Raw genomic sequence first — 15349 nt, 5'->3', positions numbered from 1 at the left:
TATATGGAGATGGTTAGCTATATGGAGATGGTTAACTATATGGAGATGGTTGCTTGGAGCGACCACAGCTATATGGAGATGGTTAGCTATATGGAGATGGTTAACTATATGGAGATGGTTGCTTGGAGCGACCACAGCTATATGGAGATGGTTAGCTATATGGAGATGGTTAACTATATGGAGATGGTTGCTTGGGCGACCACAGCTATATGGAGATGGTTAGCTATATGGAGATGGTTAACTATATGGAGATGGTTGCTTGGAGGACCACAGCTATAAGATGGTTAGCTATATGGAGATGGTTAACTATATGGAGATGGTTGCTTGGAGCGACCACAGCTATATGGAGATGGTTAGCTATATGGAGATGGTTAACTATATGGAGATGGTTGCTTGGAGCGACCACAGCTATATGGAGATGGTTAGCTATATGGAGATGGTTAACTATATGGAGATGGTTAGCTATATGGAGATGGTTAGCTATATGGAGATGGTTAGCTATATGGAGATGGTTGCTTGGAGCGACCATCCCCTGCAATGATCGCCTGTGATGTCCTCACAAGCAGCATTCATGGCATCTAACAGAGACATCTGATCTTGTGCCCGATAGTCATATACGCTCGACCAAGGAACTCTTCCATCTGATTCAGGAATGGGGAAGATGGTGGAAGAACTCCATTGTTATCCTTTCATGCGCAGCAAACCTTTCCCTAACAATGTTGGTTCGGTGGAAGCTGACATTATCCCACACAATTACAGAATTTGGCAAATCTGGTCTAAGTAAACCTCTTTGGTGTTCTGGTATTATGTCTCTGTAAAGTGTATTTAGGAAGGCCAGGAGAAGTTGGGGTGTTATAGGACCCAATGTGTGGAATATGTGTGCTCACACCAGTCTCAGAAATGGCAGCACACATTGTAATATTGCCCCCACGTTGGCCTGGTGTGCCAGTCATGGCTCAGTGGCCAATGAGGTTGCAGACACGTCTCCTGCCTTTGGCCAGATTGAACCCAACCTCGTCCACAAAAACAAGACTGTGGGTCATTTCATGTCCTTCCAGCTCCATTATTCTCTATATAGTAACACATAAACTAAATGTAACATTAGTTTTACATAGCCTATTCTAGAATCAGACAGTTTAGTATAGTATAAATGTTTACTGTTCTTATGGGTATCTACAACTTCAAGAAGCATATACAGGCATCATTGAAGTACAGTAAAACTCCCTGTACAATATACCATGTGCACACCAATGGTTTACCAGGACACCCTGGTACCACAGCTCCTACCAGGACATACTGGTACATGGACATACTGGTACCTGGACATACATTGCAGAGAAATATGAAGGGACACCATCCAAATGCTGTGGCTTCCTCCTTCAGTGCTCCCTCTATTTCGCACATCAGATGGGAGCTCCCATCACCGAGAGGTCTAAGGTTGCCACGGTTATTTCTCTGCTGACTGGGTGGGCATTGGAATGGGCTACGGCCGTCTGGGAGAGAGGAGAGGAGGAGCTTGAGTCTTATGAAAAGTTCATTGTAACGGTTTTCTTCCTCTGAAGGAGAGGAGGACCAAAACGCAGCGTGGTTAGTGTTCAACATCTTTAATATCGACGATAAACGAGAACACTACAAAATACAAAAGAACAAAAGTGAAAACCGAAACAGTCGTATCTGGTGCAATGACACAAAGACAGAAGACAATCACCCACAAAATACCCAAAGAACATGGCTGCCTAAATATGGTTCCCAATCAGAGACAACGACAGACAGCTGCCCCTAATTGAGAACCAATCTAGGCAACCATAGCCATACAAAACTACCTAGAAAGGGAACAGCCCCATAAACATACAAAACCCCTAGACCAGACAAAACACATAAATCCCCCATGTCACACCCTGACCTAACCAAAATAATAAAGAAAACAAAGATAACTAAGGCCAGGGCGTGACAGTACCCCCCCAAAGGTGCGGACTCTCGGTCGCATACCTAAATCCATAGGGGAGGGTCTGGGTGGGCGTCTGTCCACGGTGGCGGCTCTGGCGCGGGAGGTGAACCACACTCCACCATAGTCCTTGTCCGCTTTAGTCTCTTCCTAGGAACGGCGACCCTCGCCGCCGACCTAGGGTTGGCAACCCTACTAAAGGGCCCCAATCCACTAAACAAACTCCTCCGGACTGAGGGGCAGCTCCGGACTGAGGGGTAGCTCAGGACTGAGGGGCAGCTCAGAACTGAGGGGTAGCTCAGGACTGAGAGGTAGCTCAGGACTGAGAGGTTGCTCAGGACTGAGAGGTTGCTCAGGCTGGTTGACGGCTCTGACAGCTTCTGGCTGACTGACGGCTATGGCAGCTCCTGGCTGACTGACGGCTCTGGCAGATCCTGGCTGAATGGCGGCTCTGGAAGATCCTGGCTCACAAGCGGCTCTGGAAGATCCTGGCTGACAGGCGGCTCTGGAAGATCCTGGCTGACAGGCGGCTCTGGAAGATCCTGCCTGAATGGCGGCTCTGACAGATCTTGGCTGAATGGCGGCTCTGGCAGATCCTGGCTCACAAGCGGCTCTGGAAGATCCTGGCTTACAGGCGGCTCTGGAAGATCCTGGCTGACTGGCGGCTCTGGAAGATCCTGGCTGACTGGCGGCTCTGGAGGATCCTGGCTGACTGGCGGCTCTGGAGGATCCTGGCTGACTGGCGGATCTGGCGGCTCCTGGCTGACTGGCGGCTCTGGCGGCTCCTTGCAGACTGGCGGCTCTGGCGGCTCCTTGCAGACTAGCGGATCCTTGCAGACTGGCGGCTCTGGCGGCTCAGGACAGACAGGAGACTCTAGCAGCTCTGGACACACGAGAGACTCTGGCAGCTCTGGACAGGCGGGAGACTCTGGCAGCTCTGGACAGGCGGGAGACTCTAGCAGCTCTGGACAGGCGGGAGACTGTAGGCCTGGTACGTGGTGCCGGCACTGGTGATACTGGGCCGAGGACACGCACCGCAGGGCGATTGCAGGGAGGACAGACAGGGAGTACTGGCCTCTGGACACGCACAGGAAGCCTGGTGCGGGGGGCTGCCACCGGAGGGCTGGTGCGTGTAGGTGGCACTGGATAGACCGGACCGTGCAGGTGCACTGGAGCTCTTGAGCAACGAGCCTGCCCAACCTTACCTGGCTCGATGACCACTCTAGCCCGGCCGAGACGAGGAGCTGGAATGTACCGCACCGGGCTATGCACCCGCACTGGAAACACTGTGCACTCCACAGCATAACACGGTGCCTGCCCGATCCCTCTCGCTCTCCGGTAAGCACAGGAAGTTAGCGCAAGTCTCCTACCTGGCTTCGCCATACTCCCTGTGTGCCTTCCCCCAATTAATTTTTGGGGCCGACTCTGGGGCTTCCAGCCCTGCTTCCGTGCTGCCTCTTCAAACCACCGCCTCTCTGCTTTGGCTGCCTCCAGCTCTGCCTTGGGGCGGCGATATTCCCCCGGCTGCGTCCAGGTTCCATCTCCATCCAGTATCTCCTCCCAAGTCCAATAGTTCTGATTGCCTTGCCCCTCCTGCCGCTGCCTGTCACCACGCTGCTTGGTCCTGTTTTGGTGGGTGATTCTGTAACGGTTTTCTTCCGCTGAAGGAGAGGAGGACCAAAACGCAGCGTGACTAGTGTTCAACATCTTCAATATTGACGATAAACGAGAACACTACAAAATATAAAACAACAAAAGTGAAAACCGAAACAGTCCTATCTGGTGCAATGACACAAAGACAGAAGACAATCACCCACAAAATACCCAAAGAACATGGCTGCCTAAATATGGTTCCCAATCAGAGACAACGACAGACAGCTACCTCTAATTGAGAACCAATCTAGGCAACTATAGCCATACAAAACTACCTAGAAAGGAAACAACCCCATAAACATACAAAACCCCTAGACCAGACAAATCACATATATCCCCCATGTCACACCCTGACCTAACCAAAATAATAAAGAAAGCCAATTCCACCAGAAGGCTAACTCCTTCTTGGACTACCAAATTTTCCTCAGGGAGTGAGAATGGAGAACAAGAAGGTAGATGCAGTAATGTCATGGCCAGTCCCAACCACCATCAAAGGGTTATAACGGTTTTTGGGGTTTGCCAACTTTTACCGTGGCTTCATCAGTGACTTCAGTGCCATCGCGGCTGTCGTGACGTTGTATTAGTTAATGTGACGACTGTTGCTCATCGAATGATTAAAGGTTTCTAATCGCGCGATTAACTGAATCAAGCAATTATTAACTCATTAACCTGGGGCACCATGGGAAAACTAGTTTTATTGAGTTTCTAGTTCCCAAATTAACTCAAAGAATATCAGAATATCGATTTTACAACAGCCGCTTAACCAGTTACCTCTTACAATCTCGTTCTGAACGTCGTATAGCCCTTGAATCTGCACGGACCCAGGTCTCACCAATGAGTTTGTACCACACCAATCTTAGTTGAATATTTATTTACTAAAAAGCTAAAATGATGATAAAAGATACACATAGACAAAACACATCATAGGCTATTGATTAGAACTTAGTATAACGGGTCAACACACTATGGAGCATGTTACCCACAATGGGGATTTCAAAGAGAGAGAAAAAATAAAGTACACGAGAGAAATATACATTTGGGTGAATTTGTCAGCTATGCTATTCTAACCCTAGCCTTGCCCCAAACTGCTGCTCTTATGGGTCAGAATATAATGATGTAATTACGTGGGGATGACCTCCGAGGACTCTCTGCGTGGACCGTTCAGGGGACCGTTCAGGCTGCTCAATGACGCACTCCTGCGCACCTCTCTGATCGTCCTCCCGATGTCAGTGTCCTTTTGGCTTAGGAGTCTGTTCCCTCACCCTTTGCTCTGGAAGCGGTCTTCTGAGGAGAGACAGCTCTGTAGCTCAGAGCTCACAGCATAGGAATGAAACCGTTTAGATACCACGATTCGCTGGGATTGGAAGCAAAGGGGTCCGGCTTGAATTCACCCACTTAGACACAGCTACTCATCCGTAGCTTGGGTAGAAAATGATTTCTTTGTCTTCAAACTTGTGTTGCGTTTTGGGTTCGTTTACTTTTTAGACCTTGGCTGCAGCTTTTTAGACCTTGGCACGTAGTCTTCTCTGTAAATTCTATACTCACAGGTTTTATACCCTTGGGTCAGAAGTGGGCGTAATCGCCTTTAGGGAAATTCTCTGGTCGTACCAAGTTAATGAGGGCAAGGTCTAGATTTCACTCAAATCCAATTTTAGACAACTAACTTAACATTTCATCTTTTCCAAAACATTCCCATTGATTTGGACATTTTCCACACAACATACAATGTATAAACATCAAACGTATACTAGGAAAACTCTTCACGTTACAATGTTTTTGTAATAACGTCATCTATTAACCTTTAATAACAAAACAAAAATGACATACATTTTAATATTCCATCTATCGTCATGACCACCATTGTGGCTGACGGAAACCATTGTTCCAAAGTCCCTTTATTTCATGTTTAATGTTCTGAGGCTGGTTCTCCATAGTAACAGGACAAAGGAATTTGTCTGTGGCCTGAGATTTACCAGGGGCATGAGGGGTCATAAAACCCCCACATCTTCAGACCCCTAGATCTCTCCTCCTCTGTTGGGGTTGAGAGATAATCTGTAGGGTTGTGGTCTCCTGTAATCTGACCTGGTCAGGACAGTCATGACACCGCCCCTCTCACCTCCCTCCTCAAGGGTGGGCCTCGTAGGTTGGTTTGGTCTCCAGCAGCCAACGAGGCCTTTTGTCTCCTCAAGGGGCGATTCACCTCTGCCCCCTTGGTAAAAAAGCCAGTTCCCAAGCTACCGTTTGTGGTTGAGGTAGACACATCAAAGGTGGGTGTGGGGGCAGTTTTGTCACAAAGACAGGGGGACCCACTAAAATTGTATCCTTTTGCTTTCTTCTCCAAGAAACTGTCCCCCGCAGAGAGAAATTATGACGTCGGCGATCAGAACTCTTGGCAGTGAAGTTGGCATTGGAAGAGTGGAGAACTCAATTCTAGGGAGATTTTCCTAGCCACCGTGCTTCTACACCTGCATTGCTTGCTGTTTGGGGTTGCTGTTTGGGGTTTTAGACTGGGTTTCTGACATTGAGGGGAGCCCTGCGCACCCTGTCGGATCCCTACTGGTCGGCTCCAGTATCTGGTGGACTGGGAGGGGTATGGCCCGGAGGAACGGTGTTGGCTTCTGGTGGAGGACATTCTGGACCAACATCTGTGATTTCCACCTTCGCCACCTTGACCGACCCGCTCCCCTCCAGCATACAACGTCGCCAGAGTACTTACCACCGTTCCTGGGATTCGTCATTACGCACACCTGGCAGTCATCATTACGCGCATCAACGAGTCATTATGATACACGCCTGGACTCCATTACCTTCATCATTTCCTCCCCTTTATAGGTCACTCTCCCAGATTCACTCACCAGTTGGTATTGTTCTTGTGTATTGGCGTTCTGCCTTATGTTCGTGTCGTGTTCTTGGTTTTGTTGTTTTATTAAAACGTTGCACCTGCTTGCGACTCACCGCTCCATCATTACACTAACACCACCACCACGCATTCTTACACATCTTCTTATTTCTCTTCCACGAGGGTTGTGATGTTTCTCCATGTTCAAAAATGTGTAGGCAAGCTCCATTGTGCTGTGGGCAAGCTCCATATATATGCTTGATTGTGATTCCTATTTCATTACTATGTCAGCTGGCAGGTAATTTGCCAATTTAGCAGACATCACAAGCATTCCATGTCACAGATATTTATGGAATATACATGTACAGTTGAATTCGGAAGTTTACATACACCTTAGCCAACTACATTTAAACTCATTTTTCACAATTCTTGACATTTAATCCTCATAAAAATTCCCTGTCTTAGGTCAGTTAGGATCACCACTTTATTTTTAGAATGTGAAATGTCAGAATAATAGTAGAGAGAATGATTAATTTCAGCTTTTATTTATTTCAACACATTCCCAGTGGGTCAGAGCAGTGGCAATTTATTTTCCGAGGTCTTGGCTGACTTCTTTTGATTTTCCCATGATGTCAAGCAAAGAGGCACTGAGTTTGAAGGTAGCTCTTGAAAAATATCCACAGGTACACCTCCAATTGACTCAAATTATGTAAATTAGCCTTTCAGAAGCTTCTAAAGCCATGACATCATTTTCTGGAATTTTCCATGCTGTTTAAAGGCACAGTCAACTTAGTGTATGTAAACTTCTGACCCACTGGAATTGTGATATAGCGAATTATAAGTGAAATAATCTGTCTGTAAACAATTGTTGGACAAATGACTTGTGTCATTCACAAAGTAGATGTTCTAACCGACTAGTCAAAACTATAGTTTGTTATCAAGAAATTTGTGGAGTGGTTGAAAAACAAGTTTTAATGACTCCAACCTATGTGTATGTAAACTTCTGACTTAAACTGTATGTCTGAGAGATTTTGATAATTGAATGGACCATGGTGCATGTGACGGCTCACACGATTAAATAATGTTTAGAAGTTGTGAAGAATATGATAATTTCACTGAGAATCAACTCAGCAGTTTTAATCAGCCATGTGCATGTCGTTATTGTTTACTCTTCTGCACATGTGCCAAAACACATGCAATTTGCTTAAATTAATAAGAAATTCAAATCTGGTGTGAACAAAACTAATTGTTCAGAGATTTGAACTTATTGTTTTGAGAATTATTCCCATTCGAGAATTGAGCCAAAGCGATTGAGAAAAACGAAGTCCCAAATAAAGTAACGGGATTAACAGACCACAGGGTGACAGATACTGTACCTTTGCATCCTTGAGGAGCCTAGAGGATGTTGGCTGTCGACCATGTGTGAAGACTGGGAGGCTGTCTGGAGCTCCAGGCAGGTGTCCAGTCTATAGACCAGTCCCAAACCTCATCCTATTGCCTATTTAGTGCACTACTTTAAAAGGTTAGGTCCACTGTAGTGATCTATACTGGTAATAAACCCTGTAGAGCGGGAGGGGAGGGGAGAGGAGAGGGGCGGCCATGAACCTGGAGTTGGGGGTCATATGGGTTTGTGGGATAGGCCGGTGGGGCCATCAGGGGCCAATATTATCAGCCAGGCAAATGGTGCGACCAAGGCCATGTGTTTGATGCTGGTAGCCGATATGCAAAATCAGATTCATCGATTTGTCATCACTGTATTAGAAGGTTGAGGACATTCTAAGAGCTGGGTTAAGATGCCATGTGATGGGTGGATGGGGATCCGGTGTCGAAGATGAGAAAAATAAGTGTTGGGTTTCGTTCTGAGGTTTCCCTCTGGGATTCTATTGAATAGAGGTGTGGAGGCTGAAAAGATAGAGACTGCTTCGCAGCCAGGAGAATAACATTCAATATACAGTACTCTTTTTCAAAATCCAGTTTCATAGTCAATCTTTAGACAGATTTTCTTCCACTGGAGGACACAATGCCCCGTATTTCAGCCTCTTATATCCACTTTTGTTCAGTTATAATCTATATTTCAATACAAGTTCCCAAGCTCAACTGGGAGAATTAAGTCCTGAGAATATAGGAGATGATTTTCACATTTTCCTTCGATGCTGCCGCTGCATATACAATAGATGGATGTCAATCCTTCGTCTTTAGTGACTTGGTTTATGTGACTCCATTCATAATTGTTCAAGTGAAAGAAACGTATCTGCGCCCAGAACATATAGTTTATAAGATTATAGAAAAACTCTGTCACGACTTCCCCCGAAGTTGGCTCCCCTGCCTGTTCGGGCGGTGCTCGGCGGTCGTCGTCACCGTCCTACTCGCCGCTACCGATCCCTTTTTTGTTTATCTGTTGGTTTTGTCTTAATAGTTTCACCTGCGTGTATTTTGGTTAAATTAGCTTCCCTATAGGTAGTGGTTTGACCCGCCCTTGTTTTGTGCGGGATTGTTTTTTGTTACGTGTGTACATATTAGGTCGTGGTGTATTTTATTTTCTATACTGGACACCCTGTAGTTTTGGGTTGTCTGGTATAGTGGCCTGCGCCCTGTATTGTATTGGGCTTATCAGTTTGGTGTGCAATAGTAAAGCACTTTACTCCGTTACTCTCTCTCTCTCTGCGTCTGATTCCTGCACACACACCTCATCCCGCGTGACAAACTCTTATTCTCTGCTGTATACTACACAGCCCAGCTTGTATACAGTGGTGTAGAGTACATAAGTAAAAATACTTTAAAGTACTACTTAAGTAGTTTTGGGGGTATCTGTACTTTACTTTACTATTAACATTTTGGGCAACTTTTACTTTTACTCCTTTTACATTCCTAAAGAAAATGTACTTTTTACTCCATACATCTTCCATGACACCCAGAAGTACTCATTACATTTTGAATGCTTAGCAGGACAGAAAAATGGTCTAATTCACACACTTATCAAGAGAACATGTGGTCATCCCTACTGCCTCTGTTCTGGCGGACTCACTAAACACAAATGCATCTTTTATAAATGCTGTCTTGAGTGTTGGAGTGTCTGAGTGTTGGAGTGTCTGAGTGTTGGAGTGTCTGAGTGTCTGAGTGTCTGAGTGTCTGAGTGTCTGAGTGTCGGAGTGTCGGAGTGTCTGAGTGTCGGAGTGTCTGAGTGTCTGAGTGTCTGAGTGTCGGAGTGTCGGAGTGTCTGAGTGTCTGAGTGTCGGAGTGTCGGAGTGTCTGAGTGTCGGAGTGTCTGAGTGTCTGAGTGTCTGAGTGTCTGAGTGTCGGAGTGTCTGAGTGTCTGAGTGTCTGAGTGTCTGAGTGTCTGAGTGTCTGAGTGTCTGAGTGTCTGAGTGTCGGAGTGTCTGAGTGTCTGAGTGTCTGAGTGTCGGAGTGTCTGAGTGTCGGAGTGTCTGAGTGTCTGAGTGTCGGAGTGTCTGAGTGTCTGAGTGTCTGAGTGTCTGAGTGTCTGAGTGTCTGAGTGTCGGAGTGTCTGAGTGTCGGAGTGTCTGAGTGTCGGAGTGTCTGAGTGTCGGAGTGTCTGAGTGTCTGAGTGTCTGAGTGTCGGAGTGTCTGAGTGTCGGAGTGTCTGAGTGTCGGAGTGTCTGAGTGTCGGAGTGTCTGAGTGTCGGAGTGTCTGAGTGTCGGAGTGTCTGAGTGTCGGAGTGTCTGAGTGTCTGAGTGTCTGAGTGTCGGAGTGTCTGAGTGTCGGTGTCTGAGTGTCTGAGTGTCTGAGTGTCTGAGTGTCTGAGTGTTGGAGTGTCTGAGTGTTGGAGTGTCTGAGTGTTGGAGTGTCTGAGTGTTGGAGTGTCTGAGTGTCTGAGTGTCTGAGTGTCTGAGTGTCTGAGTGTCTGAGTGTCGGAGTGTCTGAGTGTCGGAGTGTCTGAGTGTCGGAGTGTCTGAGTGTCTGAGTGTCTGAGTGTCTGAGTGTCTGAGTGTTGGAGTGTCTGAGTGTTGGAGTGTCTGAGTGTCTGAGTGTCTGAGTGTCTGAGTGTCTGAGTGTTGGAGTGTCTGAGTGTCTGAGTGTCTGAGTGTCTGAGTGTCGGAGTGTCTGAGTGTCTGAGTGTCTGAGTGTCTGAGTGTCTGAGTGTCTGAGTGTCTGAGTGTTGGAGTGTCTGAGTGTCGGAGTGTCTGAGTGTCTGAGTGTCGGAGTGTCTGAGTGTCGGAGTGTCTGAGTGTCGGAGTGTCTGAGTGTCGGAGTGTCTGAGTGTCTGAGTGTCTGAGTGTCGGAGTGTCTGAGTGTCTGAGTGTCTGAGTGTCGGAGTGTCTGAGTGTCTGAGTGTCTGAGTGTCTGAGTGTTGGAGTGTCTGAGTGTTGGAGTGTCTGAGTGTTGGAGTGTCTGAGTGTTGGAGTGTCTGAGTGTCTGAGTGTCTGAGTGTCTGAGTGTCTGAGTGTCTGAGTGTCGGAGTGTCTGAGTGTCGGAGTGTCTGAGTGTCGGAGTGTCTGAGTGTCTGAGTGTCTGAGTGTCTGAGTGTCTGAGTGTTGGAGTGTCTGAGTGTTGGAGTGTCTGAGTGTCTGAGTGTCTGAGTGTCTGAGTGTCTGAGTGTTGGAGTGTCTGAGTGTCTGAGTGTCTGAGTGTCTGAGTGTCGGAGTGTCTGAGTGTCTGAGTGTCTGAGTGTCTGAGTGTCTGAGTGTCTGAGTGTCTGAGTGTTGGAGTGTCTGAGTGTCGGAGTGTCTGAGTGTCTGAGTGTCGGAGTGTCTGAGTGTCGGAGTGTCTGAGTGTCGGAGTGTCTGAGTGTCGGAGTGTCTGAGTGTCTGAGTGTCTGAGTGTCTGAGTGTCTGAGTGTCGGAGTGTCTGAGTGTCGGAGTGTCTGAGTGTCGGAGTGTCTGAGTGTCGGAGTGTCTGAGTGTCGGAGTGTCTGAGTGTCGGAGTGTCTGAGTGTCGGAGTGTCTGAGTGTCGGAGTGTCTGAGTGTCGGAGTGTCTGAGTGTTGGAGTGTCTGAGTGTTGGAGTGTCTGAGTGTTGGAGTGTCTGAGTGTCTGAGTGTCTGAGTGTCTGAGTGTCTGAGTGTCTGAGTGTCGGAGTGTCTGAGTGTCGGAGTGTCTGAGTGTCGGAGTGTCTGAGTGTCTGAGTGTCTGAGTGTCTGAGTGTCTGAGTGTCGGAGTGTCTGAGTGTCTGAGTGTCTGAGTGTCTGAGTGTCTGAGTGTCTGAGTGTTGGAGTGTCTGAGTGTCGGAGTGTCTGAGTGTCTGAGTGTCGGAGTGTCTGAGTGTCGGAGTGTCTGAGTGTCGGAGTGTCTGAGTGTTGGAGTGTCTGAGTGTCGGAGTGTCTGAGTGTCGGAGTGTCTGAGTGTTGGAGTGTCTGAGTGTCGGAGTGTCTGAGTGTTGGAGTGTCTGAGTGTGGGAGTGTCTGAGTGTTGGAGTGTCTGAGTGTGGGAGTGTCTGAGTGTCTGAGTGTCTGAGTGTCTGAGTGTCGGAGTGTCTGAGTGTCGGAGTGTCTGAGTGTCGGAGTGTCTGAGTGTCTGAGTGTCTGAGTGTCTGAGTGTCTGAGTGTCGGAGTGTCTGAGTGTCTGAGTGTCTGAGTGTCTGAGTGTCTGAGTGTCTGAGTGTTGGAGTGTCTGAGTGTCGGAGTGTCTGAGTGTCTGAGTGTCGGAGTGTCTGAGTGTCGGAGTGTCTGAGTGTCGGAGTGTCTGAGTGTCGGAGTGTCTGAGTGTCTGAGTGTCTGAGTGTCGGAGTGTCTGAGTGTCTGAGTGTCTGAGTGTCGGAGTGTCTGAGTGTCGGAGTGTCTGAGTGTCGGAGTGTCTGAGTGTTGGAGTGTCTGAGTGTCGGAGTGTCTGAGTGTCGGAGTGTCTGAGTGTTGGAGTGTCTGAGTGTTGGAGTGTCTGAGTGTTGGAGTGTCTGAGTGTCTGAGTGTCTGAGTGTCTGAGTGTCTGAGTGTCTGAGTGTCGGAGTGTCTGAGTGTCGGAGTGTCTGAGTGTCGGAGTGTCTGAGTGTCTGAGTGTCTGAGTGTCTGAGTGTCTGAGTGTTGGAGTGTCTGAGTGTTGGAGTGTCTGAGTGTTGGAGTGTCTGAGTGTTGGAGTGTCTGAGTGTTGGAGTGTCTGAGTGTCTGAGTGTCTGAGTGTCTGAGTGTCTGAGTGTTGGAGTGTCTGAGTGTTGGAGTGTCTGAGTGTTGGAGTGTCTGAGTGTTGGAGTGTCTGAGTGTCTGAGTGTCGGAGTGTCTGAGTGTCGGAGTGTCTGAGTGTCGGAGTGTCTGAGTGTCGGAGTGTCTGAGTGTCGGAGTGTCTGAGTGTCGGAGTGTCTGAGTGTCGGAGTGTCTGAGTGTCTGAGTGTCTGAGTGTCTGAGTGTCGGAGTGTCTGAGTGTCGGAGTGTCTGAGTGTCGGAGTGTCTGAGTGTCGGAGTGTCTGAGTGTCGGAGTGTCTGAGTGTCGGAGTGTCTGAGTGTCGGAGTGTCTGAGTGTCGGAGTGTCTGAGTGTCTGAGTGTCTGAGTGTCTGAGTGTTGGAGTGTCTGAGTGTTGGAGTGTCTGAGTGTTGGAGTGTCTGAGTGTTGGAGTGTCTGAGTGTCTGAGTGTCTGAGTGTCTGAGTGTCTGAGTGTCTGAGTGTCGGAGTGTCTGAGTGTCGGAGTGTCTGAGTGTCGGAGTGTCTGAGTGTCTGAGTGTCTGAGTGTCTGAGTGTCTGAGTGTTGGAGTGTCTGAGTGTTGGAGTGTCTGAGTGTCTGAGTGTTGGAGTGTCTGAGTGTCTGAGTGTCTGAGTGTCGGAGTGTCTGAGTGTCGGAGTGTCTGAGTGTCGGAGTGTCTGAGTGTCGGAGTGTCTGAGTGTCTGAGTGTCTGAGTGTCTGAGTGTCTGAGTGTCGGAGTGTCTGAGTGTCGGAGTGTCTGAGTGTCGGAGTGTCTGAGTGTCGGAGTGTCTGAGTGTCGGAGTGTCTGAGTGTCGGAGTGTCTGAGTGTCGGAGTGTCTGAGTGTCTGAGTGTCTGAGTGTCTGAGTGTCTGAGTGTCTGAGTGTCGGAGTGTCTGAGTGTCGGAGTGTCTGAGTGTCGGAGTGTCTGAGTGTCGGAGTGTCTGAGTGTCGGAGTGTCTGAGTGTCGGAGTGTCTGAGTGTCGGAGTGTCTGAGTGTCTGAGTGTCTGAGTGTCTGAGTGTTGGAGTGTCTGAGTGTTGGAGTGTCTGAGTGTTGGAGTGTCTGAGTGTTGGAGTGTCTGAGTGTCTGAGTGTCTGAGTGTCTGAGTGTCTGAGTGTCTGAGTGTCGGAGTGTCTGAGTGTCGGAGTGGCTGAGTGTCGGAGTGTCTGAGTGTCTGAGTGTCTGAGTGTCTGAGTGTCTGAGTGTTGGAGTGTCTGAGTGTTGGAGTGTCTGAGTGTTGGAGTGTCTGAGTGTTGGAGTGTCTGAGTGTTGGAGTGTCTGAGTGTCTGAGTGTCTGAGTGTCTGAGTGTCTGAGTGTTGGAGTGTCTGAGTGTTGGAGTGTCTGAGTGTTGGAGTGTCTGAGTGTCGGAGTGTCTGAGTGTCTGAGTGTCGGAGTGTCTGAGTGTCGGAGTGTCTGAGTGTCGGAGTGTCTGAGTGTCGGAGTGTCTGAGTGTCGGAGTGTCTGAGTGTCGGAGTGTCTGAGTGTCGGAGTGTCTGAGTGTCTGAGTGTCTGAGTGTCTGAGTGTTGGAGTGTCTGAGTGTCGGAGTGTCTGAGTGTTGGAGTGTCTGAGTGTCTGAGTGTCTGAGTGTTGGAGTGTCTGAGTGTCTGAGTGTCTGAGTGTCTGAGTGTCGGAGTGTCTGAGTGTCGGAGTGTCTGAGTGTCGGAGTGTCTGAGTGTCGGAGTGTCTGAGTGTCGGAGTGTCTGAGTGTCTGAGTGTCTGAGTGTCTGAGTGTTGGAGTGTCTGAGTGTTGGAGTGTCTGAGTGTTGGAGTGTCTGAGTGTCTGGAGTGTCTGAGTGTCTGAGTGTCTGAGTGTCTGAGTGTCTGAGTGTCTGAGTGTCTGAGTGTCTGAGTGTCGGAGTGTCTGAGTGTCGGAGTGTCTGAGTGTCTGAGTGTCTGAGTGTCTGAGTGTTGGAGTGTCTGAGTGTTGGAGTGTCTGAGTGTTGGAGTGTCTGAGTGTCTGTCTGAGTGTTGGAGTGTCTGAGTGTCTGAGTGTCTGAGTGTCTGAGTGTCTGAGTGTTGGAGTGTCTGAGTGTTGGAGTGTCTGAGTGTTGGAGTGTCTGAGTGTCGGAGTGTCTGAGTGTCGGAGTGTCTGAGTGTCTGAGTGTCTGGAGTGTCTGAGTGTCTGAGTGTCTGAGTGTCTGAGTGTCTGAGTGTCTGAGTGTCTGAGTGTCTGAGTGTCTGAGTGTTGGAGTGTCTGAGTGTCTGAGTGTCTGAGTGTCTGAGTGTCTGAGTGTCTGAGTGTCTGAGTGTCTGAGTGTCTGAGTGTCTGAGTGTCTGAGTGTCTGAGTGTCTGAGTGTCTGAGTGTCTGAGTGTCTGAGTGTCTGAGTGTTGGAGTGTGCACCTGGCTATCCGTAAATTCTAAAAACAAGAAAATGGTGGCATCTGCCTTGCTGATAGAAGAAATTTGAAATGATTTATACATTTACTTTTGATACTTACAGTTGAAGTCTGAAGTTTACATACACCTTAGACAAATACATTTAAACTCAGTTTTTCACAATTCCTAATATTTAATTCTAGTTAACAATTCCCTGTTTTAGGTCAGTTAGTAACACCACTTTATTTTAAGGATGTTAAATGTCAGAATAATAGCAGAAAGAATGATTTATTTCAGCTTTTATTATTTTCAGCTTTTATTTATTTTCATCACATTCCCAGTGGGTCAGAAGTTTACATACACTCAATTAGTATTTGGTAGCATTGCCTTTAAATTGTTTAACTTGGGTCAAATGTTTCGGGTAGCCTTCCACAAGCTTCCCACACATTTTCTATGGGAATGAGGTCAGGGCTTTGTGGTGGCCACTCCAATAACTTGACTTTGTTATCCTTAAGCCATTTTGCCAC

This window comes from Oncorhynchus masou, chromosome 9 (genome assembly GCF_036934945.1).
Source record: "Oncorhynchus masou masou isolate Uvic2021 chromosome 9, UVic_Omas_1.1, whole genome shotgun sequence".
Lineage (NCBI taxonomy): Eukaryota > Metazoa > Chordata > Actinopteri > Salmoniformes > Salmonidae > Oncorhynchus > Oncorhynchus masou.
The sequence above is the reverse complement of the archived record's forward strand: the minus strand, read 5'-3'. Positions refer to the sequence as shown.